Source organism: Labrus bergylta, chromosome 23, assembly GCF_963930695.1.
Source record: "Labrus bergylta chromosome 23, fLabBer1.1, whole genome shotgun sequence".
In the NCBI taxonomy this organism is placed as follows: domain Eukaryota; kingdom Metazoa; phylum Chordata; class Actinopteri; order Labriformes; family Labridae; genus Labrus; species Labrus bergylta.
This window is the reverse complement of record NC_089217.1, coordinates 2,865,912-2,876,572: the sequence shown is the minus strand read 5'-3', so window position 1 is coordinate 2,876,572 and position 10,661 is coordinate 2,865,912. Positions and strand designations below refer to the sequence as shown.

Below are 10,661 nucleotides of genomic sequence, written 5' to 3'. Positions count from 1 at the left end.
TGGCCAACATAAGAGTGGATGGAGCTGATTTAGATGTTCAAAAACAAAGATGTTAAACCTACATCCTGTATCAGCCTGCAGGTTTACCTGGGAGATGTAGTTTTCTATGAATGCAGCCAGTTTGCTGTTCAAAACGGGGAAAACAAATCACAAGCAGACGACTTATTCCAAGCCCCAGGACATCGAACTATTTTCTTTTTCTTTTGTCATCTCACCAGAAAAACGATTTAAGTCATCAGATGTTTGGATTTTTAGTTAAATAAGAAACATCTCATCAATAATCCAGAAGTGAAAGCGTCTCAGTTTGCAGTGAGATAACACAGAGAAAAGAAAAGAAAGAAAATCCTCACATGACACACAAAGTCTGTGAAGCTGATGATGACGAAACCTGTTGCTCAATCATTTTCTGTCATTTCACTAATCATGTCCGCTCGGGTTGAAATCCCATAGGTCTTAACCACTAAGGAATCAAATGCACTGCTCGTATACTGCATCATTCAAGATTCATGAATAAACCGATACCCAACAAACAGGATTAATGAGCGTATAAACTGTTTCTTTTAGAGGTTCTATCCTGATCCTAAAACTGTAAATGTACGACTTAACGAAGCAGCAGATTTGAAGTCTTAAATGCAGAAAGGGAACATGCAAAGAAACCTTCAAAAGCTTTTTTTATGAATACCTTGTGCAACAATACCTGACAATAATCATCCTCACAACAACAACACACCCCGCGTGTCACTCGCCTGCCGGTTTGTTGTCCTGCAGTCACATCACCACCAGTGACTCACTCCACGACTTCCACCCACTTTCATCAACGCGGCAATTAACACACTAGAAGCACGCCGCGGTCACACATCCATCCTCGATCCAGCCCCAAAACAACTCCTCGCTCTCAAATGTGACATCCAGGAGGAGAGCAGAAAATATCCTCATTCTGTGAGTCGACATCCTGAGGTGTTCCGAACGAAAAGGACAAAAACTGAAGAAGAAGAAGTAGAAGAAGAAAAATGGAGGAGGAAAATAAACTGAATCCAGCGTCCAAGACTTCCTTTAAATCCAGAGAAAATTAAAGCATGCAGACAACGCTGGAGCTGCTGAGCGAGCCGAGTGTATTTACAGAACTGTGAGTCTTCAGAGGCAGCGTGTGTGTGTGTGTGTGTGTGTGCCCCCTCCCACCTCCACACACACACACACACACACACACACACACACACTCAGACCCCTGACATCCCACAGTGGCTCCGGCAAACATCCATTGCGTAAACAACAAGCTGAGCTAATTTGGCTCACATGACGCTCCCCTGCTCGCTCGCCCCTCTCTCCTCAGCGTTTTCTCTCCTAAGTGGCCCACGGTCTGCAGCAGCAGCAGCACCGACACATCACCGTCGTCAGCATGCGCTCGTTAAATCTCATTAAAGAGTTCTCCAACGCCCCGTTTCAAATAGTGCAGGGAGGAGTTCCCCTCCAGAGGCTGCTCTCGTTTATTCTTCATTTCTCAAATGTATGTTCAGAATCTACTTATTCCAACATGTCAGTAAAACAATTCAAAGATGGAGTAAAGTATAAAACCACATAATTAACACTTTGATCAAGCTGTGGAAATCTGTTTAAAAAAACTGCAGAAAATGTAATGGTTCCAGGTTTTAAAGTGTGATCTTTTGCAGCTTAATTTCATTTTTAATGGAATATTTAAAGCTTTATGCACCATTAGTTGGACTCTTAAGAACTTCATCATGAATGTAGAAGCAATAAGTGACTTGATCAGTTTGGAAATCTGTAAAAAAAACAGCAGAAAATGTAATGGTTCCAGGTTTTAAAGTGTGATCTTTTGCAGCTTAATTTCACTTTTAATGGAATATTTAAAGCTTTTTGCACCGTTAGTTGGGACTCTTAAGAACTTCATCACACTTTATGATAGAATCATTTTGCAGAAAATGCAACAAATGTTGAAAAATCTGTTAAATCACATCCAAAAAAAATGTATTTTTCTGATTCATTTGACACTTAAAAAGTCTTTGTTTTGTGTCAGCTCAGTGCTCCAGCACTTTGCATTTAGAATACAACTAAAACTGTGTCGTCCTACACTCTCTAGATTAGTAGAGGTAGAACAACATATAAAAAAGCATCGACTTGTGTAGCTGATTCGAGCTGAGTTTAACTTAGAAGCAAGAATGAGTATGGAAATCTGAAAAAAACTTTCAAACAGTCGCTGATTCCTGCTTCTTAAACGTGACAGTCTGCTGCTTTTTATTGAATATTTTTAGTTTTTCGGACACACAAGGCAATCAATGTAAAGACAAAACACATGTGTCACTGTTTTCTAACATTTTATATACGATATGTAGTTCAACATTTCCCTCTTATAATACATAAACAGGGAAATAAATCAAGATTGAAGTATTCTACGTCACTGGACATGAACAAGTTTTCAGCACATCGTATTTTAAAATACAAAAGAAGCTGCACGGCTGACTATGACCTTTAATTTGAAGCCTTTAACGACCACATCAGATGTAAAAACACATAAAAGTGCAGCCCTCTCATTGTCCTCCGTGCTCTCCTCAAATTGGGAGGCAATAAAAAGAAAAGAAAAGAAAAGAAAAGAAAAAGGCTTCTGGTCATTTAAGTGATTACGCAACATAAAAACGTTAAAGGTCCTTTACTCTGAATCCAAAGTTAAGAGACACAGTCACCATGCAGGAAGTGTGTCACAGCCCAAATTTCTTACGGACCACATTGCTCATTTCCCCAAAATTCACCCTGACATATTTATTGTCTCTGCAAACTTTTTGGAGCGAAGGTCACATATTTTACGCTTCTTATCAACTTAATGCAGCTCCCGGAGGTCCTGAAGAATGTCCGACCCACATTTATGTGCACAGGCATTAGAAAAAGAACAGACATTTCTCACATTATAGAACCTGTTCGATAGATCTGCTGTGCGTGGGAGCGGTTTAAAGTTGAGTTTTAAAAAAAAGGAGAATCAAGGAGAATTTTAACCTTATAAACTTATCGACAATCCTCCTAACAAAAAGGAGGCTGAAATAATGTTCAAAAGTCACATTTGATTGTCTTTTTTTAGCGTTCTGAGCATGTGGAGTTGTTTCAAACACGTTTTTTTTAAGCCTCAAGGGTTAATAAAAAACAAACAAACATGCAGAGTGTTTTTGTTCAGAAGGTGACGGTCAACATCTCTGAAACAAGCTGAGAGCGTTTCTCTCTGATGGAGTTTTGGGACTTGTTGAAGCCGTCTGGCCCCCAAAAGGAAACCGCCCCAGATTGGGCATTGAGGGATTAAGCCGGTCTGGGAGAGTTAATCTCAGACGCGGGACATGTGTGCCCCCGCAGATTGAGAGCAGTTTTTTTTTTTTTTTATTGATTAGCCCCCGTAGTGGAGCGCTGAGCATCCACATGTTGTCCTCCTGCCTTTCCCTACAGCCAACCAATGCCAAAGATTTAATGGGGGGATTTAGGAGATTAACTACCACTGCATGGGCTTTGGGGTTTTATTGCATTACTGCCTATTAGGTTCTCCTCTTTTTAGCCCCGTCCAAGAGTTGTTTCCTCTTGGCAACAGGAGGTCTGATACAACAATTTGTCCTCTGTTTCCTCCTCTTGATTCCTGGAGTTTTTAAACATGTGCACAATGCGGCCTGTGTGTTAAACGGCCGATTAGGACACAGCTTGTGATGCTTAGAAAAGATCAACTAACTATCAAATGATGAGGTGAAAACTGAAAAAAATGAAAAGTCCAACAAAATAAAAAAATAAAAAGCAGCAGCAGTAGAAGTAATCAGAGCAGCAGCCAGAGAGAGGGAAACTCCCTCTGCTCAATATTTTCTTATTTCAACATCAATGACTGGAAACAACACACACACACACACACACACACACACACACACACACACACACACACACACACACACACACACACACACACACACACACACACACACACACACACACACACACACACACACACACACACACACACACACACACACACACACACACACACACACACACACACACACACACACACACACACACACACACACACACACGAGGTCAAATCTGATATTTGCCTAAGTCCTCCCCTCATTCAAATCCAGGCAGAGAGCGAGTTTGTTTATAGCAGAAAGAGAGACTGAAAGAAAGAAAGAGAGAGAGAGAAAGAAAGAGAGAGAACTGAAAGAAAGAAAGAGAGAGGAAGAAAGAAATAGAGAAAGAAAGTAAGAAAGAGAGAGGAGGAAGAAAGAAAGAAAGAGAGAGGAAGAAAGAAATAGAGAGAAAGAAAGTAAGAAAGAGAGAGGAAGAAAGAAAGAAAAAACTGAAAGAAAGAAATAAAGTAAGAGAAAGAGAGAGAGAGAAAGAAAGAAAAAACTGAAAGAAAGAAATAAAGTAAGAGAAAGAGAGAGAGAGAAAGAGAGAGAGAAAGAAAGAAAAAACTGAAAGAAAGAAATAAAGTAAGAGAAAGAGAGAGAGAGAGAGAAAGAGAGAGAGAGAAAGAAAAAAGAGAGAGAGGAAGAAAGAGAGAGAGAAAGAAAGAGAGAGATAAAGAAAGGAAGAAAGAGAGGAAGAAAGAAAGAAAGAAAGAAAGAGAGAGAGAGGAAGAATGAAAGAGGATGAAAAAGAAAGACAGAAAATAGATGGAAAGACTGAAAGACAGGAGGGAAAAAGATGGACAGAAAATAAGACTGACAGAAACAGAGAGCGCGAGAAGCCAAAATAAAAAAGAATGACAGAGAAAGGGAGGAATGAAAGGTAGAAAGAAAAATGAGAGGAAGTCGAGAAAAAGATGGACCAGAGTCTGAAGAAAAAGAAGAAAAAGTAAGACAAACAGACAAGATGTAAAGAAGAAAGGTGTAAAATAAATGGAAATGAAGAAATAAAGAAGACTGGAGGAAGAAGGTGGACAAGGAAGACAAAAAGACAGAAAAACAGAGAGAAAGTTAGAGAGAGAAGAAAAAGACAGCGAGAGAGAATAAAGAGAGAGAGAGGAGGGAGTGAAGAAAGAGAGAAAAGTATAGATCCTGACTTCATTACTTCCTGCTCTGACTCCTCCTCTGTCTGTTTCCCTGATTGTCTTTCTGCACAAACATTCACAACACAGATTAACACACAATGCCTTATCACAACAGAGCATGATGAAAAAAAAAAAAAAAAAAAATGGCCGTTGTGTGGTTTGTAAGAAAAAAAACCAACAAAACCAACAACGATGTGCAACCAAGAAGAAAGCAGAATGGATCTTCCTCTGTTGACAGCTCAGGCCCCCTTGAAGGCGATTTTTCATAATTAGTGTACTGTAAGTGCAGTTGGCTATTTCTGCTCAGCTCCGTGGAAATATAAATACATATGTGGAGCAACAAGAAGTCTTGAAGCATGATTTATTCAGTGCACATGAGCGTCCATAACGTGCAGTCTTTTATTGTTTCCGTTCATTATGGTGACGAATTTAATCTGGGAGGGAAGAATCCGGGAATAATACAAAAGCTGTAAAAAAAAACAACAAAAAAAACCCGGATTTACAATCCAGAAGAGAAATCATTAAACAGATACGCGCGGCTTAATCCAATTATCTGCTTAATCAGTGCAGAATTTACCCCCAAAAGAGACACAATAAACTGAAGGGAAATAACCAGTCCGAGTGTGAAACGGTCGCAAAATGTGGCGTGAAAGAAGCGATCCTGCTCTGTGGTGGGTTTTTGGTTATTTGAATATCGTCATGAGTGTTTTAAAAAAATTCGATGTAAAAACAGATTTAGAGAGAGCTCGGTCATTTTTTTTTTTTTGGATTAAAAGTGAAAGAGGAAACGTGAAGTGCACATGAGGAAGATGAGGCTGATGAGGGGTGTAGCCGAAGCAGCAGGCAAGGCAAGGCAAGGCTGCCACTCCGGTCATGTACTTTGCACACTCCAAAACTGCAGCGGAAAAAAACTCCCACGGAATCGCCCAATGCACACTTTGAATCTAATTGATTACACCCCGTGCTTGTCCATCAAAAGAAACCGAACCGGACACGCTATCTGCCGTCGTTGTATTTTTTCCTCATTCAAAGATTTTGAAGGCGCAGTTTCTCTCTCTCTCCCCCCCCCCTCCTCGAAACACCATAACCCGCCATGTTGAAAGTGGGTTTTTGACATTTTTTGGCAGTGTCCGGTATTTTCCAGTGGATTTCACGCAACCAAAAGGGTGTCGAGAAAAAAATCCCACGTGACTCATAATAAGACGAATGACAGCAATAAGTCATTTTACCCGCTGAGCGCCGAGGACAACTTCGCGTTTGCGTAAAAACAAAATTGCGTCGTTATAGAAAAACCACCTTAACGCGACATTTAAACTGTATTTCGTGTAAAATAGTAAAATTCAGCTTTTAAACAAGACAATTAGTGACATAAAAAAGCATGAACAGTGGAAGAAAACAACACAATAAAGCGTTTTACCACGAGTGCCACAACACAGCGTCCTCTCCCCCCGGTGAAAGCTGTTAATTACAGCGCGCCAGAGCCGTCACCTGTCCTTACCTGTCCAAGTTTCTTGTCGTCTCTCCTTCACCAGACCCCCTCTGTTTTTTTTCCCTCTCTCTCTCTCTTCCTCTCTCTCTCTCTTCTCCTCGTCCGAGCAAAAGCAACGCGAGCGACGTCTTTCAGCTGCTTGCTTGCTTGCTTGCTTGCTTGCTGCCCCTGTTCCAATATGGCATCGCCCATCTGCGCATGTCCGAAAAAAACATCTACAGATATTTTCAAGCCAACTCCTTCACGGACCTTTTTTTTTTTAGTGCAGCAGAAAAAAAAAAGTGTTTCTTCAGCCTGATATAAAAATAGGGAACTACAGAGACGCCTACAAAACCAAAACAGAGGAAAATGTCTGTTACATAACCAAACATTTTATTTATATTAAAAAAAACATTGGAATATCTAATCAAATATTAGTCTGGCTTCTTGTTAGGCAATATTTCATCAAACCAGTGTAATATGTGTGATGACAGGCAGTTTTGTTTTCAATCTGTGAACCATTTTCTCGTTACCTAATGTTTTTTAAAATAGCACTACGAGGCAAATATTCTCAAATTATCATAAAAACAAAGTTTAAATTGTTATACAAGAAAAATATGTAATAAAAAACATTTAAATTTAGCTTAAAAACCCAACCTCCCCTTAACATAGCCTGCTCCATGTGCGTGAATAATGCTCTAAAGTCAATCATTTCTAACTGCTGTTAAAGCATTTGCCCTTTGAGTGGTTCATTCTGTTCCATTGGGCAATTTTATTTGGCAATTTGTTGTCTCAAACAGCTCTTGAGAAATCGCCTGAGACTGTTTTTTTCATCTCTTCTCAAAGTCAACAGTATCCTCTAGTGGTATAACAGAGCATTTTTACCATTTCCAATAATCATGGCGTGCAGTTCAAAGGTCTATATCTCCATTAAGTCCTCTTTATATGAGACCGATTATTTACACCACATGCAGTAGATGCAGGTTATTTCCACATATGAAGGTATAAATAATCTGTGTGGACGCTTTTTTGGCACCGAACCAATCAGAATACTTGGGGGGGGATGGAAATACAACTTCTGCCGACAGAAAGCAAACCGAAACAACACGAGGATCGTTGTAAGAAAACATATTAAAGGATCATCTTCCTGGAAGTTTAGCCCGTCTGTTGGATTTCTGAGCTGGCCTGATTACGCATCATATTTAAGTGGAAATCCCCCTGAAAGTTTCCCCTGCTTTCGCCAATGTGCATGAACCTCAGATGCCAGAAGTTCTCATTTGATCACATTAACTTTAATATAGATAAAACACTCTGGCATACTATTATGTTTGCCTACGTTGGTCTAGGTTTCACATGACAGGATCCCATTTTTAGAAAATCGAGAAATCGAAGAGAGGAAAGTTTTTTTAAAAGAGGTTTTCTTAGTCAATTTTTCATCTGGTAGGAATCAATCTGCAGGATTCTTTAAATGTATAAAGAAAGACAGATAAATATGACATAAAGACGAAAACATGAGCAACAAAAAAAATCATCTGAAAGACACATATATGCCTACATCAAGGTTTTTAAAGCATATTGTTTCCTCACGGGTCCCCCAAAGTCTGAGGGGTCACCAGGTCGTTACAGAAACAGGAAACAAAACAATAATAAATCACGTCTTCAAGCCTCAAGCAAAACATTTATATTCTGTTCCTGATATGGAGCTTTATTTTGGGGAAGCACAAGCCAGAAAAGTTAAACCTCAAAACGTCACCAACAAGTCAGAAACAACTCCAGTGACAAGAACTGACGCGTTGGTAGGAACTGTAACTGTGGCTTTATTTTGACGCCTGTAACGGGAAGTTGTGCTGAGTGAGTGTGTTCAGTGTTGTATTATTTTCTGAATCATATAGAGACCAACACAAAAGAATCTCCTATAGAGACTCTGGAGATGAAGAGGCTGCTCGTGTCGCTGCGATGCCGCTGGAGGAACAGATGGTTGGAGCGTGCGCCGTGCCCCATTAATCTGCCAGAGAAGAGGCTTTCCGAGCGCGAGAGAAAGGATTATGCACCCCCCCCCCCCCACCCCACACACACACACACACACACACACACACACTCACACACACTTTACAACATACACACATAACACACACGCTCGACCTGTGCATGAGCCCGCAGCCTCCCTGCACGAGGCAGAGGACATTTTTATTTTATTCTGTCTACAACAAAAACAAACACGTTTCTGGACGCAAGCGTCATTTAAAGTTAGTTCAAGTTATCTTTATTAGTCAAATGCAACAACATAACAGGCAAAGCAGTCATAGCTGGCAATGAAATGTTTGTGTTCCAAGCTCTCCTTAACAATGCAAAAAAAAAGTTTAAATAAAACTAGAATATATGTACAGAATATATATATACATATATATAAATATGTATGTACAGAATATATATATAACAATAAAGTAAAGTGTCTCAGACAGTATCTGTGTAGTGCAGTGGCATACAGTGTGCCAAAAAGCCCTTTGATGAAGCATGAAAGTGTCGTGGATATTTACAGAACTCCACTAGTTATCAATGTATTTTGTTGGATTAAGATGTTTTTTTTTTTATTTGCCAAAGCTTGAATCCAAAATCTCGACTCTGTATGGCTGAATGCAATATTCAGAAAATAGCTGATTTTTTTTTAAAGGGGTCTGGTTTGCTCTGTTTAAGCTAATGAGACACACTGAAACTTTCAGACTTAGCTAGAGCTAAAGGAGAGTTTATTGTTGCCAGTTATTGTACATAAATGTTGATATGTGTCAGTATGTCTGGTGGGAATGTGACTGTGTGCCCTCAGGCTTTGGTCTACAGACTCAGTTAGAGCTTAGTGACATCTCCAAACCAAACCCCCTTTTAGAATTTTGTCATTTTTGTACTCAGATGGGAGTGGGAGGTAGAGCCATATATGCTTACAAACTAAACACTTAAAGGCTACTCTTTTCACAGCTGTGCTTATATCCATAACTTCTGTTTTTATATGAAGCATAATCACATGCAAATATAATGTGTTGATTGATCTAATTAACGAGGCTGATCTGGATTTTAAATGATTTCGTTTCAGGCAGAATCAGAGCATTTGCTTGGCTAATTAAGGTGAGAATAAATGCTGTTATGTGAGTTTCTTAAAGTATCTTCTTAACTAAGCAGCTCCTCTTTAAGTGGATCCCGGAGGCCTGGATGTTTGGCTCTGTGCCTACCTGTCCGGGTTCAGGTATTTAATCCTCTAAAGTCTCTAAATTGGCCTAAATCAGATTAATTTAGTGAGCAGTCCCGTCACCTGAACCTTCTCTTCCTCTCTACAAATACAGCCTCATGTATTGAGTATGAGTATACGCACATTCTAGGAATTCTGCTGCTCAGACGTTCGCGTCACTTCAACCGGAAGTCAGGTCAGGTTGTGTATAAAATAAAAGCTTGGAGAAAAAAAAGTCAAGAGAACTAAAGAATGGAGATGTTGCAGGGCAGATTTGTGGTTTGCTTTTGGGGTTGTTAACCAAATTAGATTATTTTTTTCTTGTTTGAATAGAATATATGTTTATTGTACTATATTTTAATAAATGTGGAGACATGCTGCGGCGATTGTCATCTTTGCATTCATAATAATTTCTGATTTTCAGTGTCTATCCACCCATAGCTGTTTAAACTTGGACTGCATATTTCTCATTTTTTATTCTGGTTTGGAATAATGCAGAATCCTTTAAATCGACTTTTTATTCATACTTTGTCTTAAATATTGTGAAATTAAATACAATAAATTGTTATCAGATAGATAGATAGATACTTTACTGATCCTGAGGGTAATTCAAAGCATCCAGTAGCAGGTTACAAAGACATGACATGAAACATTTGTTACAAATTAACCACAAAACCAACGCCCCTCCTCCCATACATATTTACTAACCCGAAAAAAAGATTTAAAGAATCCCTCTAGATGAATCAAACTTAAACTGTGCAATTAAAAATAGATTTATACAAGAAATGTACATAACCTGTGCAGGGATAAAAATATATGTGAAATTTAAACAAGAACCTAAAAACAGTTGAGGGAAAAAAATCTGTAATTAGACCTGAATATAAAAAATAAAAGATAAAAAAGTGTTGACCTTCTGAAGTTGTGTTGTTTACATCACGCCACAATAG

General features: G+C 39.1%; 1 protein-coding gene across 4 annotated transcripts in view; it reads right to left on the bottom strand.

The window, feature by feature from the left end:
- sfmbt2 (Scm like with four mbt domains 2) overlaps nucleotides 1–6,712 on the bottom strand; it is a 40,670-nt gene extending 33,958 nt beyond the window's left edge. For 2 of the 4 annotated variants that reach the window (XM_020651629.3, XM_020651631.3), the window contains exon 1: nucleotides 6,528–6,712. The gene's annotated coding sequence lies outside the window, so the exon portion shown is untranslated. Of the gene's footprint in view, nucleotides 1–746; nucleotides 886–6,446 lie in introns of those variants that run through there. The other 2 variants (XM_020651630.3, XM_065951306.1) reach the window with 2 other exon arrangements.
- Between the last annotated feature and the right edge of the window lie 3,949 nt (nucleotides 6,713–10,661).